Genomic DNA, 26559 nt, shown 5'->3' on the forward strand with positions numbered 1-26559 from the left:
TATAATATAATGGACAGACATTCCATTCCACAGAAATCCCACTGTGAAGGGGAGAAAGGCGACTTATAGGCTAAGAAGGCTCCATGGTGCATCTCTTGTATTCACCAATGTTCCATCCAAATACCAAATACTCTGTCTGGACCCAAAGTAAAAAATATATACTTGGAGTGTCTCAGAAAGAATTATCAAAGCCTCCTAAGAACAAACTAAAGATAAATCAGTTGTAGTTTTCTTAACCCCAGAGTTTCAGAATGAGAGACATGCAGGGGGAATCAAGTCGAACAATTCTGACCCCTCTTGGAATAATATTGAAAATCAAATTTAATTCTAGTCCAGACTAAAGTTAATCACAAGAAAATTCTGCTTAGGATCCAATATTAAGTTCAATTTCTGACCTCCAAAAGCCATTAAGAGGGGCCGGGCGGTGGCGCTAAAGGTAAGGTGCCTGCCTTGCCTGCGCCTGCCTTGGACGGACCGCGGTTCGATCCCCCGGTGTCCCATATGGTCCCCCAAGCCAGGAGCAACTTCTGAGCGCATAGCCAGGAGTAACCCCTGAGCGTTACCGGGTGTGGGCCAAACCAAAACAAACAAACAAACAAAACAAAAGCCATTAAGAAGGAGAGCTGAATTTATACCTTTACTTCAGGAATCCTACCTAACCCTGCATCCTTAATTCCTGATGTTGGCCCTTTCTGTTTCACTTCCAGAGCCATTAGGAAGCAGGAATGAGGGAAAGGAAAAGCCCAGATGATTGTTGTGGAGGTGGTTGGAAAAGGGTTGTTGGTGTTGTTCTGCATTAAATGTCCCCCAGCCTGCTGGGATCAAGGAGGGCAGGAGGAAAAGTCCGGAGACCTGATTAGTTTTTTTTTTTAAGTCAGACCATAGGGTGGGGAATTAGCTCAGGTGGTAGAGTGCTCGCTTAGCTATGCGAGAGGTCGTGGGATCGATGCCCACATTCCCCAGGTTTTACTCTTTGGACCCTGCTGCTCCACTTGCCCAATTTAGGAAAAAAAAAAAAAAAAAAAAGCACAGAAAGCCAGAGAAGGCCCCCCACTTTGGATACGGTGATGCAATATCCTATCCTGTTCATTAGGATTTAACCAAATTTGATTCTACCCACTGGGTAGGTTTGGCAATAGCCATGAAAGCTGGCAGAACCTAGAACCTTCTCCTTTTTTCCATTTCCTCCTGCACCCCACCCAGCCCAACTGCAGTTCAGTCCTGGAAAGAGGATCCTAGGATGGGGCTACAAGAAGCCAGGCCCTGCTATTTGGGAATCCATGAAGTGACTTGGAAATGCTTTGTGCAAACTCCTCGCCTGGCCAAGACAAGAGCAGGAGGAGGCCAGTGAGCAGCGTGCCCTGGTGGTGCAGACAGAAACGGCAGGTCCTGGACTTGGAAGGCGCCTCTCCAAGGGTCCGGGGTGAGCTCCTGGGGGTCCCACTGAGCATATGCAAGCTACATCGACTGTATTCTTTCAGGAGGAAAGCTAGAAGGGAGGAGTGATGAAAAAGCGTTTTTATGCTGTTTCACCTAAATGTGAAAAGTGACCTTCGGTGGCCCTCTTAGCGCAGCAGGCAGCGCGTCAGTCTCATAATCTGAAGGTCCTGAGTTCGAACCTCAGAGAGGGCAGAGTCCTCTTGTTTAACCTTCCAATGGGCTATTTGGGAGCTTCCCGTACCAAGACTTCAAGACTGTTTTGCTAAAAAGAAAAACAATGCACAGAAAGAACCAAAGTTGTCCGGGCTGCGACTTGGAGCATGAGGTCCGGTAGAAACTGTGAACCAAACTGAACTTATCTCTTCCCCATACTCCAGGCAAGGGACAAGTGTCATTGATTGTGATTGCTAAAGTGGCAGACTTGAAAGTCAGCTGTGCTTGGTGAAGGAGGCTCCGTTGTGGCCATGTGGGTATGTGGGCAGGACAGAAAGACCTTCTTTGGCCACTTAGCAGCCGTCTGTTTCAGGCCCAAAACCTGCAGTTCGGGTGTTGGAGACAGACTTTCTCTACTTGCAGACTCAGGGCTGACTTACTTTGGTTCCTGTATTATATTAAAATTGAAGCTTTGAAGTGGCATCTGGAGTAAATACTGCCTCCAAAACTAAATAAAGAAAACCTGTCAGCAGTCAATCCTTACTGGCAAGCGAAATCATTTTCCAGTTTAAGCTGATAGAGAAATATCTGCGGCCCCATGGTGTAATGGTTAGCACTCTGGACTCTGAATCCAGCGATCCGAGTTCAAATCTTGGTGGGACCTTGGTCTGACTATCTTTTCAACAAATGGTGTTGGTACAACTGGAAAACCACATGTACGAAAGTGAAAATTGACCCATACCTCACTCCTTATACAAAAGAAATTTCAACAACAAGGAAAAGTTACCACACATCATTGATCTTTCTCTTCACATGGTGAAGGAAGGAGGGAAAATATCTTTTCCTGTTTCATGATTTGAGGGCACCAAACTATAGTTTTGGGGTGAAGAAAGTGTGAAATAATTCCTGCATTTATGCGTCTAGCAATTGTTTTACACATACCCCCTTTTTTTTTTTTTAATTTTCTAGGTGCATTGGTTCAAGGATAAATAAAAGGGAGCAGAGTTCAAAATTCTCTCCTTGGCTAAGCATCTTCTAGATAGAATCAATAATGCAAGACAAATTGTTATTCTTGCACAATTTACACTCTGAGACATCAATTTGATTTTATACAGTGATGTTGAACTGAATAGTAGGCAACTGGTCCTTGTCAAACCCTTCTCTAAAGTTACTATGCTTTATTCTTTTATACTCCATCTTTGGAAATAAGTAACTGGGTTTCACTTTTATATAGGGGTGAAGAAAATGAATAAGATCCACCTTCCAGAGGATTCAATTACTCAATTGTTTGGTGTCATGTGGTAAATAATTGCTCCATTGGGCTGGAAAGATAGCAAAGGGGTTAGGGCACTTACTTTGCAAATGGCTGACCTTGGTTTAATCCTTGACACCACATATGTCTTGAGAAACACCAGGCGTGAACCCTGAGTGCAGAGCCAGGAGTAAGCACTAAGCACACTTTGGATAGGCTCCCCAAACCCAAAACTAAATATGTGTTTTTTCAGCCCCCTTTTTTGCTTTATTTGATCATTTATTTTACCAAATTTATTCATGGCTGTTGTATTTGTTTCATACTTGATCTCTAAATCTAATTCTTGGTCTTATTTATTATTATTATTATTTTTATTTTTTGGTTTTTCAATCACACCCACTGACATTCAGGGATTATTCCTGGCTATGCACTCAGAAAACACTCCTGAGTTGGGGGACCATATGGGATGCCCGGGGATTGTCCTAGGCTACTGCAAGCAAGCTAGACACCTTATGGCTTGCACTACCACTTCGGCTCCAAATTCTTGGTCTTACTTAACCACTCACTTCTTCACATGACCAGCAACTAGACTGGCCTTAGTAGAGAAGAGTGCAGGGAAAGATCAGGGAGGGATTATTTAAACAAGTCTTCATAGCTGAACATTGAGGAGTGTCCAAACCAGCCTTCCTCCTGTTTTAACCCTCATCAAAAGACACATCTCTGGCAACAGTGTTGGAGGCTAGAACTAGTGTAGATGAGCTACACATCTTTGGTTCCAGGTAGGTCTGGCAAAGCTACATATAGGCTCTGAGTTTCTTTTTTTTTTTCTTTTTTTTTTTTGTTTTGTTTTTTGGGTCACACCCAGCAGTGCTCAGGGGTCACTGGAGTCACTCCTGGCTCTATTCTCAAAAATCACTCCTGGCAGTCTCAGGGGACCATATGGGATGCCGGGATTTGAACCACCTTTCTTCCACATGCAAAGCAAATGCCCTACCTCCATGTTCTCTCTCCGACCCCAAGGCTCTGAGTTTCTTGAGCCAGGGGCATTGTTTTACATTAAACCTAAGAATAATGACATACCTACATATAAAGAAATGCAGCTCTGAGTGAGAAACTCCACAAATAAATGCATTGACCAAACCTAAACCATTGACAATATCACACCAAAAAGCTCCATTTCTCATGGCTTCTGGTCACCACACCGGACATCGAAGGGCTCCAGGATGATTCTAGTACTCAACTATCTTGTAATGCAACTTGGAAATACTCTAAAAGTGATCTGAGTCTGAGCTATTTCTTACAAAGTATTCCTAAGCTTTGGAGGTGCAGGGTTGTGGGGTGACCAGGAGTTTTAATAAAGTTTCCGCAACCTGGACCATTTGTTGAGTATTCATGATTGACAACTGCACTTTCCCTCACTCTTAACTAATGCCTCTGATTCATGATGACACATTTCCTATCCCTGGGCTCAGGGTTTTTTTTTTTTTTTTTTGACTCAGAAAATTACAGAGCTTGTGGGAGAGGGGAGAGATGTGCCCCAGGGATGGACAAAGCGCAGAGAAAACCTCTTTCCCGGGAGCCTGACGTACTGACAGTGACATCCCAGCTCCAGGGAGGCTGGTACAGAGCTCTGGGGTTAGGAGAAGCTTTAAAAGGACCTGGCAAGGCGACTGTGCCAGGAGAGACCACTTGAAGCTGTGCTGCATAGAGCTGCGTGAGTAGCCCTGACCACCCGGGTTCCAGGAGCCTGTAGCTGATGAAAGGAGATGGTGGGGGCAAGACTTAAGAGCCAGGCCAAGAAACGTCTGAGCAACTCTGTCATGTGTTGGGGAGGATTGTGGCAGAAGGCAGGAAAGGACAGTTATTTCTCGGCTCTGGTGTAGGACAGTTATTTACCCTTGTAGACAGAGGAACAGGAAACCTGATTGTGGCAGAAGGCAGGAGAGGACAGTTATTTCTCGGCTCTGGTGTAGGACAGTTATTTACCCTTGTAGACAGAGGAACAGGAAACCTGCACTTCAGGGTTTGCTCCCATGGTGTGAGGAAACTCTGATTCTTTTGTTTTCTTTTGGGGTCACATATGGGATCAAACACTGAGAGACCACATGCAAGGCAAATGCCCTACATGCTATGACAAGTCTCCAAACTCAAATCCTTGTTTCTTTTTTCTTTTGTTTTGTTTTGTTTTGTTTTGTTGTATGGGCCAAACACAGCAGCACTCAGGGGTTATTCTTGGCTCTGTGCTCAGAAATCGCTCCTGGCTCGGGGGACCTTATCGGATACCAGGGATGCACTACTGCTGTACTACTGCTGTGTTAGCACTCCAGTCCCCTTAAATCCTTTTTCTTTATACCCTCTCTATGTGTCATTTTTCTCCAGCCTGGGAAGGAGGTTTCAGCTGTGTGTTCCCTGATAAACTCACCCTGAAACTTCGAGCACTGGCAATTATACACCCTTTCAGTTGCTAAGAAAAATATAGCTTGACTAAATTTACTTAAATTGTATTTCTTGGCTTCTATATGCTAGAAGTAAGAGATGTCTGACAGCTTATTTTAAAATATATAGAGACCAGAGCTACTGCCTGATAGGCTGCATGTGTGCTTTTTAGGCAGGGGAGGTTTGAGGTCAAACAAGTGTTCCCCCAAAACTGCCAGAATGAACCTGGAAATTCCTGAGTTCCACTGGGTGTGGCTCACCAAAAAGTAAGACACTCATAATCTTTTTTTCCAGCATCTCCCAGATTACATGTGAGGATGTAACTTTTCCAATCCTAGAGTTGCTTTTTTTTGGTTTTATTTTTTAGGGGCCACACCCAACTGTGCTCAGAACTTAGTCCTGTCTCTGTGTTCAGAGATAACTTCTGGCAATTAGGAGTAATAAACTAAGGTCAGGTACATGCAAGGCAAAATCCCTACCTGCTGTATTAGAGCTCCAATCACAACTGTTATTGAGTTTTAAGAGAGAAGCCTTAGTTTGTACTTCCCAAATCTGTTATGGGTGTCTCTCCTGAAGGAGTGACATCAAGTGAAATCAATCTGGTCAGAAACAGGTAACTTAGAGGACTTGGGAAGGGATCAGGAAACACGGAAAAAGAACCCCGAGTTCAGGGAATGTTGTCAGACCTCAGGATTCTAGTGATTGTGAAAGAGGAGGCTGAGACTCACCATGGAAACAGATGGCAGAGCAGGTGTGATTCAATCTCAGGAACCTGTGCATTTTAGTAAGGAGAGAGGCCAAAACAGGACAGAAAAATGTTTCTATTCACAGTTGACAGAAGATAGAAGTTTGTAAAAAAAAGTATCCTAAAAAAACTGAGGAAGAACAATGAATAATAAAAATATCAACAAGAATATTTCAGGCGAGCTAGAGTCAGTAAAAGGGTTCAGGCATATAGGCAGCATGTACCAACTACCCCTGGTCCATAGAGCAACTCTGGTGGCCCTGGAGGGTCTGAGCTCCACTAGGTTGGTCTAAGCATCCAAGGACTTTGGCAATGACTTGTTGGCTTGGCAGAGAGAGTCTCTAGGAAAGATTCTGAGTTCCCAGAGCACTGCTTTGTAGGCCTCCCCTCTCCCCTTGCCAAAAACAAAGGAGATAAAAAAAAATCAAATATGCCAGAACAAATTCTGATTCTAATATAGAAGGAACCACAGAAAAAGTGGTGCCATGTTTTATGTGAGTAAATAACTCAGGATAGGAGATTATAAAGAAATTTCAGGGGTCAGGAGAGGCCACTTATTTTTTTTTTTTTATATTTTTTATTTTTTTGGGTCACACCCGGCAGCACTCAAGGGTTATTCCTGGTTCTACTTCTGAGTAGATAGTCCCAAGCTAGGCTGCTGGATTTTTTCCACTTTGGGGGAAAGGACTTGGTCATTAAGTTCTTATATAGAAGTAGACTCTAAAAAAAAAAAAGTAGACTCTATAGTCAAGTGCATATCTGTGGGGAGTCCCATCTCTTCGTTATTACTGTATTTGATCTATTGTGAGGTGATTGTGTATAAAGGATAGGGGACATTTAGTGGGTCGGGGAAACCAAAGAGAAGGAAACTTCAGTGTTAAGCATTAGGGCTAGGAAAGTAACCAGATGCTGTTGTGTTTGGTTTAGCTGGTGTGGAAAAGATATCCTCCTGTTATTTTTTGATATACAAAAGGCCCTTCTAGGATGTATGAGAGGCATACATGAAGGGAGGCTTATGCTGTTAAATTTTCATATTGCAGTGATTTTCATATCCCTGACAGCTGAAGCAAAGATGTGTTGCAGGAAATAGAGAATTAGACCAAAGACAGTCAAGAGACATAACCAAATACTTTAATATATTTCAGAATTGGGACTATTCTTTGTTTCACGAGTCAGCAGAAAAGTCAATACCTTTAAATTATGTCATTTTAAAAATTAATTAGTTAAAATACCATGGTCACAAAGTTGTTCATGATTGAGTTTTAGTCATACAATGTACATCACCCTTCAGCAGGGCACATTTTAGCCTCTAATGTCTCAATTTCTTTAATACCCTCCCCTCTGCCTAATTCCTGACCTTTTGTGTAGATCAACTTCCCTCACAGCAAGAATTTCAGAGGGAGAGGCTTATTGAAGTAAAAAAAAGATTTTATTTGGAGGTACTGAGAAAGAAAGAGAGGGTAAGAGAGAATAAGAGAGAGAGAGAAGAGAGAGAGAGAGAGAGAAAGAGAGAGAAAGAGAGAGAGAGAGAGAGTAATACACTCAAAGACTGAGAGCGCCCTGGTACTCAGCCCAGCAGGAAAGAAGGAAAGTCCACATTTCAGGAGGGGAGAGGCAGGCCCCATGCTTTTGAGAACCATGTATGTACCCAAGCAGCCCATGTGCATCCTACCTATATTCTAAGTTGCCTTTTATGTGGTCCCCAGCCTGCTTCAGCTGGGACTTTCCACCAAGATGAGTTCTGTTGCTAGGGTGGTTTCCAGGTGTGGCTGATGATCTGCGATCTTTCTTTCCTGCGGTTTTTCTGCTGAAACTTCTTCTCTCAAGAGTCCAGAACTTCTCTGGGTCTACCGTGGTGCCAGGTGAGAGTTCTTATCAACGAAGTAATTCCTCCAAATCTTTTGGTTTTGTTATATCTCAAAAATTCATTTTCTTGGGGGCTGTTCCTTACTTGCTCACCTGCCTGCTTCAAACTGATGATACTTTATCCTGGTTTATATAGATCCCTCCACCAAGTTTCATGATGATGGTTAGTCAAAACTCCTAATTCTAGTTGTTTCCTCTTAGTAATTTTGATCCCACTGTCAAATCCCTTAGCCTTGAAACTACCTAGCACTATGGTCTGAACCACTGTCCATCCAAGTTTCCTAATTTTTTCATACAGATATATTTGGAAAATGCTTGTATACAGAGCTGATGCATATATATTGTAGAGCAAGGGATCAAATCCTGCTCTAATATTAAGCCATATCTGGAGTCTCTTATGGCAAGTGGACTTGGACACACCCCTTGAATACCCCCACTTGGCAGTTGAACTTAGACACACCCCTCGGATTACCCCCCCACTCTAATGACCGTTGAACCTGTATATGGTCCCAGGACACCCACTTCAGACTTGCCCTCTTGTCATATAAAAAGAAAAACTTGGACTGTTGAGGGGGTGCCTGCTAGATCGCTAGAGGCCAGAGATAAAACATTGGAGAAATGCTACCTATTCTGCATATATTCGCTTTTCTATCTTTTTTTGAACCCTGGCCACCCAGGCCACCTCTGGCCAATGAATTTCCAACTCTCTCTCTCTCTGGAACCCCGGAGAGTGATAGCATGCTCATATTCTAGGAGGAATAAAAAGTGTACTTGGTTTCTCTTTCTCTCCTTTCTTCTCTGTCACAGGCAGGCAATTGCTACAAGTTGGCTTCCCTGGGTGGGCATGAGGAACCACCCAGCATTTAGGCCCCATGGGCTCCTCGGAGTCTTGCAGCACTGGACCCTGCCAGCCTTGAGGATCTGCAGCCTGTAGCCCTGCAGCCTTGCAGCCCTAGCAGCCTTGCTCTTCTGCAGTCCCCATCTTCAGCTTTGAGTGGAAAAAAAAAATCTAAGTTTATAATGTAAGTTTCCCCTATGATGACTCCAAGAGATAATACAGTTTTTTTCATGAAATTTTTAATCTAAAGAAATTTTCCCTATTCCTAAAAAAAATTATTGCAAAGGTAGGTGTTCTCTTTCTCTTTATGATATATGTAAAACTTTTTACAAAGCAAAAATAAGGTTTTTATCACTTTTAAAATGGACTCCAGTTTGATTCTAAGTTTCCAGTATGATCTTTCCAGCCCCGCCAGGAGAAATTTCTGAGCACAGAGGCAAGAGTGCATGAGATGTGCATGAAAAGTAAAAATAGGGGCCGCAGAGATAGCATGGAGGTAAGGCGTTTGCTTCGCATGCGAAGGTACTGTGGTTCGAATCCTGGCATCCCATATGGTCCCCCGAGTCTGCCAGGAGCGATTTCTGAGGATAGAATCAGGAGTAACCCCTGAGCACTGCTGGGTGTGACCCAAAAACAAAACAAAACAAACAAAAAAAGAAAAGTAAAAATAACATTGTTGTGGTCTGGAGCAGTGACACAAGCTGTAGAACTTTTGCCTTGCACGTGCTAACCTAGAACGAACCCAGGTTCGATTCCCTGGCATGCCATATGGTTCCCTAAGCCAGGAGCAATTTCTGAGTGTATAGCCAGGAGTAACACCTGAGTAACTATTGAGCATCACTGGGTGTTATCCAAAAAGCAAATAAACAAAGACAGAAACAAAAACAAAACAAAGCATTGTTGTAAGTCCCAGGATAAATAAAAAAATAGTTAAAAATCTCTTACTCTTCTCTAAGAGGTCTGTATTCTCCCTCTTGTTATCCTTTTAAGAGAAATTGTCTGGATTGTCTCATGTATACTTGAAATACATAGATCAATGGTTCTTTCCCTTTTTTTCTAAACTAACATTCTTTTCTTTTATTTTACTTTATTATTTTTTGTTTTGGGGGTCGACACCCAGCAGTGCTCAGGAGTTACTCCTGGCTTTGTGTTCAGAATTCACTCAGGAAAGACTCAAGAATGCCCAGGATAGAACCCAGGTTGTCCGTGTGCAAGGCAAATGCCCTCCCTGCTGTGCTATTGCTCTGGCTTCAAATCAATCTCTGATTACAAGGGTTGTGGCTTCAGAAGAAAATAACTTTTACTCTCTGTCACAGAGTATAGAGGTAGTGAAAATAACTCTAGTTCTTTCTGTGGATGGGATATTATCAGAAAGTAGGTCCCCAGGGCCAGGCAACATTGTGATCTTAGCATGAAGGAAACCTGGAAGAAGAATGAGTATTGACTTATCATATGTGTCACATGTGGGTTGAGTCTGATTTAAAACTCCAAAGCCCCTCAAGGAATAAAGAGGGCTGGAAGGAGTAGAACTAGGTATTCATTTTTCTCTCAGCACATTCTTCTGATTACTGTAGTTAAGTCCTCATTGAAACTTTATAAAGCTTTGGCTCCAACAGTGGTAATTGTGGAGAGAGAAAGTGGTACAAAGAGACTGAACTGCAGAGTTATCCCTGACAGATGCCAAGTTTGAGAACTGAAGCGTGACCTCTAGTTTTTGTTTGGCTAGAGCTCTACACAGAAGTAAGACCAAGAGCCTCCCCTTTCTGCAGGAGAAACAATGAATTTGTCTGCAAAGCATATGCCAAGATAAGACCACCTGAAGAGAGTTTCTGGGAAGAAGCATCCTTTTCCTGGCTTTTGAAAGGTCTATTTCTAGGCCAGAAAGGTGGAAAAGGTACATTTCAGTATATATTACTCCAGATATGACTCCAGAAATGCTTGAGCATTTATTTTCTAGAATCATCAGGTGATGCCTCAAGAGAGATTGAAGGTGGGTTTTCACAGAAATTTCTCCCCTACTCTGAACAGAAATGGGAAAGATATAGGCACATTTTAAGTTCTAGAAACATCTGTTTATTAACTTTCATTTTCATTAGCATTAAACACGTGTCAGCATTATTTGATCTCATGGAATTTGTACACTTCATATTTGGCATCTCTTTTCTGTGTGTTTTTTTTTTTTTTTTTGGTCAGCTTTGACTAACCCATTTCTGCAAATTCCCCAAATCTATGTTCTTACTTTGAAGGGTTTCCCCTCTGTTTATATCCCTAAAAGTCACTCCATCTTAATATATCTCAGAAGTGTATGTCAAAACCATATGTATATCATATGCCATTTGATAGGGCCGACTATAGACATTAATTAAGGTTACTGCTCTTTAGTAAATGTTTACATTTTATTTCTTCAGTTATTTATTATTATTATTATTGTTATTTTGGCCACAACTGGTGATGTGATGCTCAGGGGTTACTCCTGGCTAAGTGCTCAAAATTGCTCCTGGCTCGGGGACCATATGGGATGCTGGGGATCGAAATGAGTTCTGTCCTGAGTCAGCCACATGCAAGGCAAACGCCCTACTGCTGTGCTACTGCTCCAGCCTCTACACTTTACATTTAAGTGAAACGTAGACACTCTGTCTAAGCAATGGCTTTTAGAGGCAAGATTTCTCCATTGTCCCAGCTCAGCAGTATCCTGTCTCTAAACCTGATTTTGCCTGATTGTTCATGAATAGAACATCAGTGAGATCATTGGCTTCTGAGGCTGCAAAGTTAGGGTCTAATCACAATAGACTATACATTTGGTGAAGTTTTTATAAGTATAAACTTTGTAGACAAAGCTTATTTGAAAAAGATATTTGTGGAAATATTAACATGTTAACCTGTATATATCTTACTTACAGAAAATGGAACCAGGAGACAGAAAAGGATGTTATACTTACCTAAATGAGAGATAAGAGGATGCTTATTACAATTTCATAAGATGAATGGAGCCATTCATGTTGGAGTCTTTTTTACTTTAGTTTTTTTACTTACTGAATTTGAACCTACCTGGGATATCCACAAATTTTAATAAGCAATTTGCTTTTGGTAGATTGGGAGGACAGACATGCAATGTGTAGCAAACTTATCACTGTCTACTCATATCCATGTAACACTATTGGCCATATAAAATCACCACTGGAAGTGGTCATGAAGAAAAGAATTCATTTCTTTGGGTAAAACAATTTGTTTCAGCCTATATATTAGAGCTCTTAGGTCAGGCACCCTGAACACAAAAAGACCTATGTTATCTAGTATATTTTTCTAGTTATTGCTGCCTTGTTCAAGGGGTATTTGCTGGATTGCTGAATCCAGAATTTTTCGATCTACAAGTCAAAATGGTTTCAATCATTATTAAAGAAGCAATCTTTCTCCTTATAACTGTACCGGGCATTGTGGGGAATATCTTTATTTTTGTGAAGTATGTGAACACTTTCTTTTGGGGCACTGAAAAACATTTCATACATCTTATTCTAATGCACTTGACTCTTACAAACTTCACAATAGTTTTCTGCAAAGGATTACCCAAGATGGTCGCCACTTTTGGTTGGAGGAACTTCCTGGGAGATGCAGGCTGTCAAATCGTGGTTTATCTGGAGAGGATGGGCCGGGGCCTTTCCCTCTGCACCACCAGCCTCCTCACCATGGTCCAAGCCATCATCATGAGCCCCAAATCCTCCATGTGGGCAAGGTTCAAACCCAGGTCTGCCTGGCACCTCCTTCCCCTTTTCCTCAGCTTTTGGATACTCAACTCCTTGATAGCCCTGAATTTATTCTATTACATTAGAAATGCTGACAGCCAAAACAAGTCTATCATTCATAGAAGTGAGAACTATTGTTACTTTAAAGCAGAAAGCCAGGAGAAAAAATGGATTTTTCTAATGATTAAGGCCCTGCGGGATGGCGTGTTTCAGAGTCTCATGGGTTGTTCCAGTGTCTATGTCCTGTTCCTGCTCCACAAACACCACCAACTGGCCCTCCACCTGCGGAACCCAAGGATTCTCCTCCAAAATCCCCCTGAGATCAGAGCTGCTCACAGTGTTCTCCTTCTCATGTGCTGTTTTCTCCTCTTCTACTGGGCAGAATATATTGTGGCTTTAAGTTTCAGTTCTAACTCTGAGGATCAAAGCAGAGCATCCAATGCTCTAGGACTTTTAACCATTGGATATGCTTCTCTTAGCCCTTTTGTGCTGATTCACAGAGATGGACGACTGGCTGTATGCTTGCACATTTGAAAACAGTCTTTTCAAATGTAGAGTTGAATACAAAATTAAACACAGCATAACTCTTTTGGGCAGGGATAATGGCCTTTATCTTGAATTTCCCTAAAAGTCTAAGATAAGGAGACATATTGCTATCTGACTCAGAAAGCTTCAGCTTGGGTTTGTAAGATTAGCTGAATCCTACCTCAGGAATAGCCTAGAAAATTATTAACAGCTTGCCTACATTCCTGTAATTCAATCTGTCTAAAGACATGCTACTGTGTTCTCTTTCTCTATAAAAAAAAACTGGTTTTCCTGACCCTGTGGTTAATATTATTGCTGTGAGGATGTCAGTCCGCTGTCTTCCAACCTGCCAGTTTGTTGCCAATAAAGAGCTCTTTATTAGCAGGTCTTTGTGCCTTGAGCAACAGTAAAACCAGAACTTCTCACTTACAGGTCTGTTATAATAAGCAAACAATAAGGCTTTTTATCACTCCTTTGGGATCAAGTTCTGTTGTGTTCTATAGATTCCAGAATTATGGAAAGCCTGGCAGGCTTGAGGGTGGGAGAGGTAGAAACCTGGGAACATTGGTTAAGGGAAGTTGGTGGGATTGATGCTTGAATATTATGTGGCTAAAATCCAACTATCGATAACTTTGTAAATCACAGTTCTTTAAATAACTCATTGTTGTTTTGTTTTGGGGCCATACCTGGCAGTGCTATGTAATTACTGCTGGCTTTGTGCTCAGAAATTACTAGTGGCAGGCTTGGTAGAACCTGTTGAGTGCCAGGGATCCATCCTGGGTCGGCCCCGTGTAAGGCAAATGACTTACCCACTGTGCTATTACTCTAGCCCCAAATAAAAAATAATTTAATGATATGAAGGGTAGATTTTAATAATAATAATAATAGTAATAATAATAATCTACTGTCATACAACAAACCTGGTGACCAACAGTCCAAGTTTAACAGGGCAGATTATAGTGAGGCTGAAGAAGAGCCATTGCTAAGGAGTAGAAACTCTAATTTTTGTGGGAAATGTTCTGCATGATAATTACTGAGGATTTAACAAATTTTACTCTTTTCTTTGTCATTTTGGGTCATATTAGCGATGTTCAGGGTTACTTGTGGCCCTGCACTCAGGAATCATTCTTGGCTGGTTCGGGGGACCATTTGAGATACCAGGGATAGAATGTCGGTTGACCACATGCAAGGCAAACTCCCTCCTGGCTGTAATCTCACTTTGGCCTCATTTGCTATATCTTTTTGGGACAATTTGCCATCCTGCCTTGATATGTCTTGATCTTTGCTATCACCTCTTTCACATCTTGGAACTTCGTTTACTTAATTTATTAACCTACCAAACAATCTTCTCTTAGATTCTGGCTTCCTTGAATAAATGAAAGCCTCCTTAACTTTTTACTATATTAAAACAAGATTATCTCTATATTGAAAACTTATATGTAAACACATTAGGTATTGTATTAAAGATTTTATTTTTTATTTATATAGGTTTAATCATCTTGCAATCAATCACAAGTTGACTTATATTGATTTGTTTTGTTTGTTTTTGGGCCACACTCATTGATGCTCAGGAGTTACTTCTGGCTATGTGCTCAGAAATCGCTCCTGGCTTGGAGGACCATATGGGACACCAGGGGATCTAACTGTGGTCTGTCCTAGGCTACTGTGCATAAGGAATATGCCTTATAGCTAGCACTGTCTCTTGGGCCCCATTTATTTTCTGATTATTCCATTTTTTAATTTCTTTTTTAATACACCGTGATAGGGGCCGGAGAGATAGCATGGAGGTAGGGCATTTGTCTTGCATGCAGAAGGATGGTGGTTCGAATCCCAGCATCGCCAGGAGCGATTTCTGAACATAGAGTCAGTAGTAACCCCTGAGTGCTGCCAGATGTGACCCAAAATAACAAACAAACAAAAAAACCCACCATGATTACAAACATGATTGTAGTTTGGTTTTATTTATACAAAGAACACTCCCTTCACCAGTAAAACATTCCCACCACCAATGCCCCCTATCTCGCTCCTCCCCACCCCCTGCCATATTTGAGACAGTCATTATGATTCTCTCACTCATTAACATTGTCATGGTAGTTGTTAGTGTAGTTATTTTTCTAACTGCAATCACCAATCTTTGTGATAAGCTTTATATCGTGAGCTGGCCCTTCCGGCATTCATCTCTGGGGATTATAACAATAATGTCTTTTATTTTTCTTAAAACCCATAAATCAGTAAGATTATTCTGTATTTTTCTCTTCCCCTCTGGCTTATTACACTCAACATAATGGTTTCCATGTACATCCATGTATAGGAAAATTTCATGACTTCATCTCTCCTGATGGCTGCATAATATTCCACTGTGTATATGTACCAGTTTCTTTAGCCATTCATTTGTTGAAGGGCATCTTATTTCCAGTGTCTGGCTATTGTAAAAAGCACTGCGATGAATATAGGTGTGAGGAAGGGATTTTTGTAATGTGTTTTTGTGTTCCTAGGGTATATCCCTAGGCATGGTATAGCTGGATCATATGGGAGCTCAGTTTCCAGGATTTTTTTTTATGAATCTCCATATTGTTTTCTATAAAGTCCATATTATATGGCATTCCCAACAGCAATGAATGAGAGTTCTTTTCTCCTCACATCCCCACCAGCACTTATTGTTCTTATTTGTGGCCCTGAGAAAAGGTAGTTGTTGTTTTATTTCTGATTGATAGGTTGTTCTTTAAGTTGTATTTACAAATAAAAAAGTGACCTCATTCAATCCTCACTATAAATCAGCACTGTATGAAGTATCCCACTTATTTTACACATGAAATGTAGTGAGTCTTAGGGAAACCAAACTCTTCCCCTTTTCTGAGATCTTTCTAGTCTATACAACTTAAACTTTTGCTTAGGAAAAAGTATGCAGCCCCTCGTAGTGGCTGATCTCATATTATCTCTTTAATAATAAATGGTTTGTCTATATATGACTGCATCCTGACAGCATCTTGAATTTTTCTTCTATTCTTTCCTGATCCCGGTTGATTGCCCTCTAGAACCAGGACTGTTAATTCATCTGTATAGCATGTTACAGGTCACCTTTTGTTTTCTTGTCTTTCATCCTATTTCACTTTAGAGGTGGAGGTGCTTCTCCTGCTTCTTTCATTTTCAAGCTCCCAGTTGTAAGACTAGGACTATTTTGAAAGCCTGTCCCTAAAGGAACAGATTCACTTTTGTTGTTGCTGTTTTGTTTTGGTACCACACAGGGATTATTCCTGATTCTGAGCTCAGAATTTTTGGAAGGCTCAGGGGACCATGTGATATATTGCAGTTGGAGTTGGATATGCATATAACCTTGATATGACCCATTTAGCCACTCTGTGTCTCTTAACTGGTGCGTTTAGTCCATTGACATTGAGAGAAAGAATTGCCCTGGGATTTAGTGCCATTTTTCTATCAAAGTTTGGTATGTCCGTTGGTCAGTCTTTTCTTAAAGTAGATCTTTCAGTTTTTCTTTTAAGTCTGGTTTTTATCTGAGAGGCTGACTAGTTGTTTGGACATGTTCTGGTCATCAGAGTTGCCATCTTCATTCTCTATGTCTGGCGCTGGCCTGCATTGTTTCCCCATTGTCACACTTGTATTGTTTTTCCAAGTGTTGTGGTTGTATTCTTTGACTAAATGATGTACGCAGCCGCCTAACAAAGCAGAGCAACCGTGCTCCTCTGGCTCCTCCCTTTCTGGGCATATCAACTCACCTTCAGGGAAGGCTCCAGGGAAGGCTAGCCATCCACAGATGAAGCCACACACAGGATGAAATCAGGCCAAGAATGCAGCACAGCACAGGAGACAGGGAGAGATGCTGGCATCAGAGTTCCAGCAGAGTTCAGCTGCTTCTTCTTTTTGGACATATCAACTCACCTCGAGTGCTATTTCTAACTAATGAATCCCACCACAACACGCAGGAAAAAATCACACTAGAAGTGTGACAATGGGGAAACCTTGCAGGCAAACATCATGCACAGAGAATAAAAATGATATCTCTGATGACATAAAAAATACCAACCATCTGATTAACCTCTCAGATAAGTTTAGAATAGAAATATGTAAGATCCTTATGGAAATCAAAGAAAACATAGCTCTAGCTGAACAGAACACAAAGACAGAAATAAAAAAACTCCAAACTGAAATAACAGATCTGAAAAACATGGTAGCTCGATTGAAAAACTCAATGGACAGCCTCTCCAGTAGGGTAACATCAGCTGAAGACAGAATCAGTGAACTGAAAGATCAAATGCAGAACAACTTCATACAGCAGAAGAGATTGGAAAAAAAAACCTTAAGGCAAAATGATCAGACCATGGAAAAAGTATTCAAGGAATGTGAACAGATGAAAATAGAAGTCTGATAAACCCAACAGAAACAACATAAGAATCATTGGAGTCCCAGAGGCCCAGAAAGGGGATCCCCAGGAAGAAACAATTGAAGACATTATCACAGAGAAACTCCCAGAGCTAAAGACTACATGAAATCAAATCCTGCATTCCTGAAGAGTACCAGCTAAAAGAGACCCGAAGAAAAACACCCCACGACACATCCTTGTTACAATGATGAATCCCACAAATAGAGATAGATTATTGAAAGCAGCAAAATCAAAAAGGGAAATTACATTCAAAGGAGCATCCTTAAGACTTACAGCAGACATGTCACAAGAAACTCTCAAGGCCAGAAGACAGTGGTGGGATATTGTGACAAGACTGAATAAAATGAAGGCTTCACCTAGAATACTACACCCAACCCAACTCACGTTCAGGTTTGAAGGAAGGATACATAGCTTCACAGATAAGCAACAACTCAAAAACTTCACAGATGCAAAACCAACCTTAAAGGAAAAACTGAAAGCTCTACTTTAAGACAAGACAGACCAACAAACATACCAAACTTATACACACAGATCACATTAAATCCTATGACAATCATCTCCCTCAATGTCAATGAACTAAGTGCACCAATTAAGAGACACAGAGTGGCGAAATGGATCAAAAAGATGAACCCAACCTTCTGCTGCCTACAAGAAATACATCTGAATAGTCAGAACAAACATAGACTTAAAATCAAAGGCTGGAGGAAAAGCATCCAAGCAAACAGCACTCTTATAAAAGCTGAGGTGGCCATATTAATATCTGATGAAGCCAACTTTAGACTCAGAAAAATGGTAAGGGACAAAGATGGACACTTTGTACTAATCAAGGGATATTTGCAACAGGAAGAAATCACACTACTAAACATATACGCACAAGAGACCAGCAAATTATCTAATACAATTATTGATAAATTTGAAAGAGGACATCAATAATAATACAATAATTGTGGGAGACCTCAACACAGCTTTGTCAACACTTGATAGGTCAACCAGACTGAAACCCAACAAAAATATACTAGCACTAAAAATAGAAATGGAAGAAAGAGGACTATTACATATATATATATATATATATATATATATATATATATATATATATGACACTCCATCCCCAGAAACCTAGTATATATTCTTCTTCAATGTACAAGGGTCATTCTCCAGGATAGACCATATGCTGGCCCATAAAACATACCTCCATAAAATCAAGGGGATAGAAATCTTGCAGGCTAACTTTGCTGACCACAAGGCTCTGAAATTGGATGTGAACTACAAAGGGACACAGAAGAAAAACTTTAACAACTGGATATTAAACAGCCTGCTACTGAACAACTAGTGGGTCCAAGATGAAATCAAAGAGGAAATAAAAACTTTCCTGGAAACAAATGACAATGAAGACACAAACTATCAGAATCTATGAGACACAGCAAAAGCGGTCCTGAGAGGAAAATTTATAGCTTTGCCTAATATGCATGTACATGGAAATGTAAAAAATACTATGCCTCTAATGTTTAAGGAGTTACGTAAGTTTTATGGCTTTAGATTGCCTTGTGTACTGTTAAGAAATAATATAATGTGTTACAATCTGGGGACTTGAGGTACATGGATTTTGTTTTATTTATCTTAATGTTCTTTGGCTGAAAGTTCAAAGTTAAGATATCAGCAAGGGGACTTCTGAGAATTATGTTATGGGTGATTGTCCTTCCACTGTAACTTTACCTTGTCCTCTTTCTTTGCATCTTTGTTCTCATAATTAAAAATAAAAAAATTAAAAAATTATAGCTTTGCTGCAACCTCCCGTGGGGGTCCCCCGACCCGCGGGGGTGTGGAAATGAAGGTTGCTAGTTATTCGCGGGTTTGCCCGAGCAGAACCGACCTGTAAAGAAGAACTTGAGAAGTTAGTAAGAGAAGCCCTCAAGACAACGCATGCTGTTCAAAATATGGGCTGAAATACGTCAGAGGGTGTTACAAGTTTTCCACCAATCACAGTTACAAGCATTCATTAGCATAAGCTGGGGCAGGTAATAGGGAGGGGCAAAGAGGTAGAGAGCACGTTTTACTTGAAAGCATGAGATTCAAACAGAGTTCTATAAATTCCACTCAGGAAGCACAAATAAAACATCAGCTGTAATCCTAACAACCTTTTGCTAACACAAAGGCAAGTTGCTCTATATATTTTTCTTTCTGGTTGGATGTATTGGGCTGCTTTGAATTACTTTAGTATTTGTCTATTTCCTTTGTTCTCAAGGCATGGGCGCCTTTGGTCACGTGGGTGACCAGATTAGGAATTACTGAGGTGTCCTATGTTCTAGGTTTCATCAGCTAGGCTCCCCACACTTTGCAAGCACACATCAGGAAGGAAGAAGGGGTATATCTGAGCAGCTTTATGACGCAGCTTATAAAATTAGAAAATGATCAACAAAAAGAACCAAAAATAGGGAGACAGAAAGAAATAACAAAGATTAGAGCAGAAATCAATGAAGTGGAAACCCCACAAACAATCCGAAATATCAACGAAAGTAGAAGTTGTTTTTTTTTTAAATAAACAAGATTGATTGACCATTGCCAAAATTCACAAAGAGAGGGAGAGAAACTTGATAACGCATATTAGAAATGAAAAGGGGGAGATCACTACAGATATGGCAGAGATTCAAAGGGTAATCTGAGACGACTGTGAGAAACTCTATGCCACTAAACATGAGAACCTGGAAGAAGTGGATAAATTCTTGGACTCTTATAACCTTCTATGGTTGAGTAAGGAGGATGTAGCATATCTAAACATCCCCATCACTATTGCGGAGATCAAAATGGTAATCAAATGCCTGCCCCCAAACAAAAGCTCAGGCCCAGATGGATTTACTAATGAATTCTTTTAAACCTTTCAAAAGGAACTACTACCAATCCTGACCAGGCTTTTTCATGAAATTGAAAAAATGGGAACACTTCCAAATAGCTTTTATGAAGCCAACATCACCTTGATACCAAAACCAATCAGAGATGCTGCCAAAAAAAGAAAATTGCAGACCAATATTCCTGATGAACATAGATGCAAATATCTTCAACAAAATCCATGTAAATAGGATCCAATGCCTCATCAAGAAGATCATTCACTACATTCAAGTAGGTTTCATCTCAGGAAAGCAAGGATGGCTTTACATGCAGCAAGATAGACACAGGGGACCACTTATACTAGCAGCTTGGGGGGCAAAGGAGGGGGATATGGGATGCATGCTGGGAACAGGGGTGGAGGGAAGACAACATTGGTGGTGGGAGTGCTCCTGATTCAAATGTCACTATGTACCTAAAATATTACTGTGAAAGATTTGTAATCCACTTCAGTCAAAATAAAAATTATTAAAAAAAGATTTTTAAGCACTGAGAATTAAAATACAAAAAATTTGCAGGTTGAATTCTCTAACTTATCACAAAATATATGAGAAGTGACTCAAAATATGAGTCAAGTAAAAAAAAAAAAACTGAGGCTGCTGTTCTGCCGCCCTCTACTGGCGATAGTTCAGAAAAGCCTCTCATTGCTTCACCAGATCACTACTGGTGGTAAGCCAGAACAGCCTCTAAATATTTTATTTGAAAATTGTGGCCTCATAAAGGAAATTAATGTAGAACAATCAATTGAGTCAGTTGAATCAGAGGGCAGATGTGTAAGATTATCACCCAATCCCAACCCCCTCCAATGCAGCTCTTTAGAGTGTGGAATAGATGGGCATCCCCCACTACAATGGATGTTTATTAGAGAGATTGGCATAAATACCAAATCAGAATAATTTTTCCCCACCAGCATAACAGTTTACCACAACAACTAGATCTTAGAGAAATTGACTTTAATACAGAATCAGACAAGTACTGAAAGAAATTGATACTAGTACTTAGAACCACTATCCATGGTTATATAATCCAAGTTGTGGATCAAGTTCAGACTGAAATGACAGAGCCCATCGCCTCTGTTATGGACATTCTGTATAGGTGAGGCTGTGTGCATGAAAATGCTTCCTTGGAGATGAACATTCAAGCATTTCCACTTGCCAAAGATTGGTTCTCAGTCTTCCAGTCCCAGCAAGATTAAACTGCGTGTGATAATACCCCAAACATATTAAAATTGAACAAGTGATGATTCAAATAAAAATAACTCTAACCTCTTGTCTCAATGTATCTAGTTTTTCTCGGATATTACCATTGTAGCTTATAACTTAAAGACAGTGTAATATTTCCTTTTTTGACTGTGGGCTCTCATTACTCAGTCTATCACACACATGGCAGTATTTCCAAAACACTAGCAATTTTTTAAAATAAATTCTTATCTTTTTATTAATTAATAGCAGTAATTCAACTCCATAGTCTTTTTTGGGGGGCCATTTGTTTTATTTCAAATAACCAGTGGTAATTACTCGTCAATAGTCTATGAAATAAGTCTTATTCCTTGTTAGCATGGGTGTCTTCTTTGTGCACACATCGTGTAGTTTTCACTCAATACCTCCTTGATGAATGTTTGAATCATTTCTAAATTTTTCTCTTTTCCATAGATTCTTATGCTTATATATCTCTGGGATGGATATTTAGAATTGGAATTAGTACTTTTGAAATCAGTACTTTTGAAATCTTAAATGTTTTAAGATGTTCTCTGTAGAAGATTTTAGCACTTTGTCTTTCTACCAGCATTATATGTAAGATACCTATCATTTCGTCTTTATGATGTCCCTAATATTGGAGTACATTGCAAAGTTTCATATTTTTTTTTCTCATTTACAACTTTATAATTTAAGAGTTCAAGTTGATTCAGGCAAGGCACGCTGCAAGATGAGAGGCAGAAGTCAAAATGACAAAATCACAAAAATGAGTAAAAATGACAGTAGAGGGTCTTTTCTACAGTGATGCAGTGACCTGGGTTTATACATTATGTATTTCCCCACTCCTCTGTTGATTTTCCTAACTGGTTATGACCTATGATTCAGCTGATTGGAACAACCAATATAGTTGCATATATAAGTGAGAATGTGTGTTGAATGTGGGTTGATTTGAGCGTCATCTCCTTCCTCAACGAGCCCAACACCTTCTCCCGTGCCAATGTGGACTCCTCCGTCATGTACCAGAAGTGGGAGGAGAGCAAAGGCAAGGATGGCGAGTACACTGACATCCGGAAGCAGGTCCTGGGGACCAAGGTGGACGCAGAGAGGGATGGCGTGAAGGTACCGACCAGGCTGGCTGAGTACTGCATGCAGACCAAGGCCCCGTGCCCGACGACGCCTCTGACCTCTTCTACGATGACTACTATGAGGACGCTGAGGCCGAGGCCGACAGCTGCTTCGGGGATGATGACGACCCATCGGGGCCTGAGGAGTCCTGACGCTGTGTCCCAAATAAACTGACGAATGTGAATATTCAACTCCATAGTCTTTTGACATGGAATCTTCACCTTCAAGTCTACTGAATCAATAATCTCCCAAGTAAGTAAGTGGGCTGAACAAATCAGATCCAGAGACAGGATTTAGGTCTGCAGATTTCTCGGAAGAATCTTGGGTATTAAAGGCATTTTCAAAGAGGTCTGAATCCAGCAGGTAAAACACTTTGCCTTGCATGCAGAAACTTCAATTTCATTTCATCAGCACAGCACAGAGCTAAGGGTAAGTGACAAATCTAGCTGGATGGGGCCCAAAATCCAATAAAGAATTTTACATCAAATGACTACCATTTGAAATTTGTAGTAGTCATTTTTAGTAGTGTTCCTTTGTAAATAGTACTAGTTTTTTTGGTTTTTTTTTTTTTTTTTTTTTTTTTTTTTTTTTTTTTTTTGCATCTTCCTACAGTTTGGTTAATGTACAATACTCAAAAGCCCTTTTCCCCCCTTTCTAGTCTCCTCACCTACCAAATTAAGGACTTGCTTTGGACTCCCATTGTTTGGTAGAACTTAAGCAGTGTCAAGTGCAGGAACCAGACTTGCATCCAAGTTGGCAAGAAGGCTTCATGCTTGTGGCACAATTAGTTCTTGCTTTCTAGTACCCATACATAGCCTTTGACAAATGGACAGAATAACGCCTACAGTGAAGTGACAGAAAAAACTATTGTTACTGTTCCGTAGTATTTTATGAAATTAATGCCCAGTATAAGTGCCAGAATCATTATACCAATTTATCCAGAAAAACAAATTCCACATTATATCCCTAGAATATGTTACAACTGTCTGCACTCAGTATCCTGATTACTTCTCAAGTATTTCTTATTTATGTATTCATTTGCTCTCTATAATATAATTTCTCTTAATTTCTTCTTCCTCTTCCTTCTCTTCTTTTGCCTTGATTTAAATTTCTCAAATCACAAAGTCCTGAGTCAGATTTAAACTATTTTTTTGCATTTTTCTTTGCTATTCTTTTCTTCTGTTTTCATTCCTTTTCTTGTCACAAATGACAATGTTGTTCATGATTGAGTTTCAGTCTTACAATGTAATCTCCCTTCAAATGGAATATTTCAGCCATCAATCCCCAGTTTCCCTGACAACCTCCATTCATTTCATTTTTTACTGAATACTAGAAATATTACAAACAATTTCCTCAATATCATTTTTTATATGTTTAATTCATCTACTAAAATGCCTCTCCTTAATTCACTTAGAGGAGCAGTACACACTCTCACTGTTACCCTACAACACACTGAAGCAAATAACTTTATGTTCTATTCACGTTCAGAAGAAATATTTAAAACTGTTAATAATGACATTAGAGAACTTTTTTTTGTGAAATCTCTTATGCAGCCCTGCCTCACCTCGACTTTGCCTCCTGCGGCCCCCAGGTAAATTGAGTTTGAGACCCCTGTTCTAGAGGCCTTCTACATACCCAGCTTACCTAGCACCAGAATCTGCATCTGGAGCACATTCCAATGACTGTGCAGAGAGCAAGAGTTACTTTGCTCAACAAATCCAGTATTGAATCATGGGGAAGGGAAGCACAATTTATCTTTCTCTGTCTCGTAAACCATAGCAATAGGAAAAGGCCATTTTACAAGGAAAAACAGATTATATCTATTGTCATGTGTAGCTCATGAGTACCTGGAATTACAGCAAGAAATTTCAAACCCAATTTCACTAAACAATCTGAGGAAAGGAGAATACAGAACTTAGTATATTTGAGGAGGAAGTATGGAAAGTAGAATCAACAGGAACCAAGAATGTGTGTTTGTTTGTCTGGGTGTGCTCACCTCTATTCTCTCTGATAAGGAGCCTTTCCCTTTCAAGATGATATAATCGCCTTAAGTGTATCTACCACATGAACTGAAGGGCCAGTGTGGATGTGAGCTTGAGGAGTGCAGAGAATTGTATTCTGGCCTGATCTAAGTTTCTCCTGCTCACAATCATCAGGATTCCACTCCAATATATTGAGTTGTCATGTTCTGAACTTGATATTCCTATTTGACAGGGACCTCTATATTACCTGCCAGTATGGACTTTTTTCCAGTATGACAGACCATTAAGGTTTTAATCAGCATTATACTTCCCCAAATTCCTCAGCTGTCAAACATCAACATCTGAACAAAGTTTATTACATAACACAGTGTATTTTTACATCAGCTCCTCATTCTGTCCACTACCTACTCTGTTCCCAAAGAAAGAACATATGACAATAGCATTATATTTTTGTCTCCAAGTTCATTAATGAACATTGAAATTTGGTCAACATTGAGAAACATTTAGTCTAGGAGTGATATTATTTTTTGTTTTCTTTTTATTTTCTGTTTTAAGACAATGTCCAGAGGTGCTCATGGCCTACTATTGGCTCTGCAGTCATAGATCACTCCAACAATCTCGGAGGACCATCAGGGGTGCATGGAATTGAATCTGTTTCAGCCATATGCTAGGCAAATACAATACTGCCCACATAAGTTTTATGTGATTTTTTTAATGGAATTGTTTAGTTGTTGAGTCTCATTTTTTTGTTAGAAACTACCCAGCAGGATCTTTAATCCCTGAGGTATGATATATTTCTTTATATTTTGAAATGCCTTCCATTGAACCAAAAAAAATCGAAGGATTAATTTAAAAAAAAAAGCTTGTCACTGAGAATAATAATAGATAAAAAATAACAAGACAATAATAATAGATAGATAATAAGAGGATAAATAATGAAACACTTTCCCTCAAACTTAGTTCAAGCAGATATTATTGGGGAAGTGCCTCCCAGGATGAGTTCAGGGATATTGGGACTTTCCCATCCTTTAGATCTGAGGGTTGAATGGTTGCAAAAGTGGTAGAGTTTTGTGGCCTTGGATTTGTAATTGATAACCTGCGTAATATATAAATAAGTTAAACGGGTAGTTTTTAAACATAGAATTAGATATGTCAACCATGTTGGACAGCAAGGGTCCAGTTCCATCCTTCCAATATGTTCAGGTGGAGCTCTCCCCCAGCTGATGAACAACATAGAACAGGTCCCAGGCCGATGGACAGTTTATTTCAATCCAACAATATTTATAAAGGGCAAGAGGTACTGGGTACATGTAGGGAGGCAGGGACAACAGAGATGGGCATCCAGGGACGCGTAACTCATGGATAAATTTAGAAACAATGGGGACTGGGAATGATTCAGGTGGAGAACAAGGAATTGAAAAAAAACTTTAACTCTTTCTCTACTAGAGCTCACTCTGAGAGAGCAGGGATGCTCCAGAATCAAGCCTGAGAGTGGCCACTGACCACTGAGAGATGGTACTTTTACATGTGCTACCATTTTCCATCTCTAGATCTGTGACTTCCAAGTTTTTTTTTTTTTTTTTTTGGGTCACACCCGGCAGTGCTCAGGGGTTATTCCTGGCTCCACGCTCAGAAATTGCTCCTGGCTGGCACGGGGGACCATATGGGACGCTGGGATTCGAACCGATGACCTCCTGCATGAAAGGCAAACGCCTTACCTCCATGCTATCTCTCCAGCCCCGTGACTTCCAAGTTTTCTTCGAAGTAGAACCCTTGGGCCAGCTGCTTTACAGGGTTCCATCATTTAGGCAGTTTAGAATATATGCACAGAATAATAAATTAGTTTCTCTCCCTATCTTCTTTTTTTTTTTTTTTTTTTTTTTTTTTTTTTTTTTGGTTTTTGGGCCACACCCGGTAACGCTCAGGGGTTACTCCTGGCTATGCGCTCAGAAGTCGCTCCTGGCTTGGGGGACCATATG

The 26559-nt window shown here is 40.3% G+C and overlaps 1 protein-coding gene and 2 non-coding genes across 3 annotated transcripts in view; 2 read left to right on the plus strand and 1 right to left on the minus strand.

The window, feature by feature from the left end:
- Nucleotides 1-26559, minus strand: part of LOC125996117 (histone H2A type 1-B) — a 949462-nt gene that overhangs the window by 470643 nt on the left and 452260 nt on the right. The gene's annotated exons all lie outside the window — the stretch shown is intronic.
- TRNAM-CAU (transfer RNA methionine (anticodon CAU)) lies at nt 1560-1632 on the plus strand. The gene has a single exon. It is a non-coding gene; the product is annotated as a tRNA-Met (tRNA).
- TRNAQ-CUG (transfer RNA glutamine (anticodon CUG)) lies at nt 2186-2257 on the plus strand. The gene has a single exon. It is a non-coding gene; the product is annotated as a tRNA-Gln (tRNA).

The sequence above is a fragment of the Suncus etruscus genome, chromosome 18, assembly GCF_024139225.1.
Source record: "Suncus etruscus isolate mSunEtr1 chromosome 18, mSunEtr1.pri.cur, whole genome shotgun sequence".
In the NCBI taxonomy this organism is placed as follows: Eukaryota; Metazoa; Chordata; class Mammalia; order Eulipotyphla; family Soricidae; genus Suncus; species Suncus etruscus.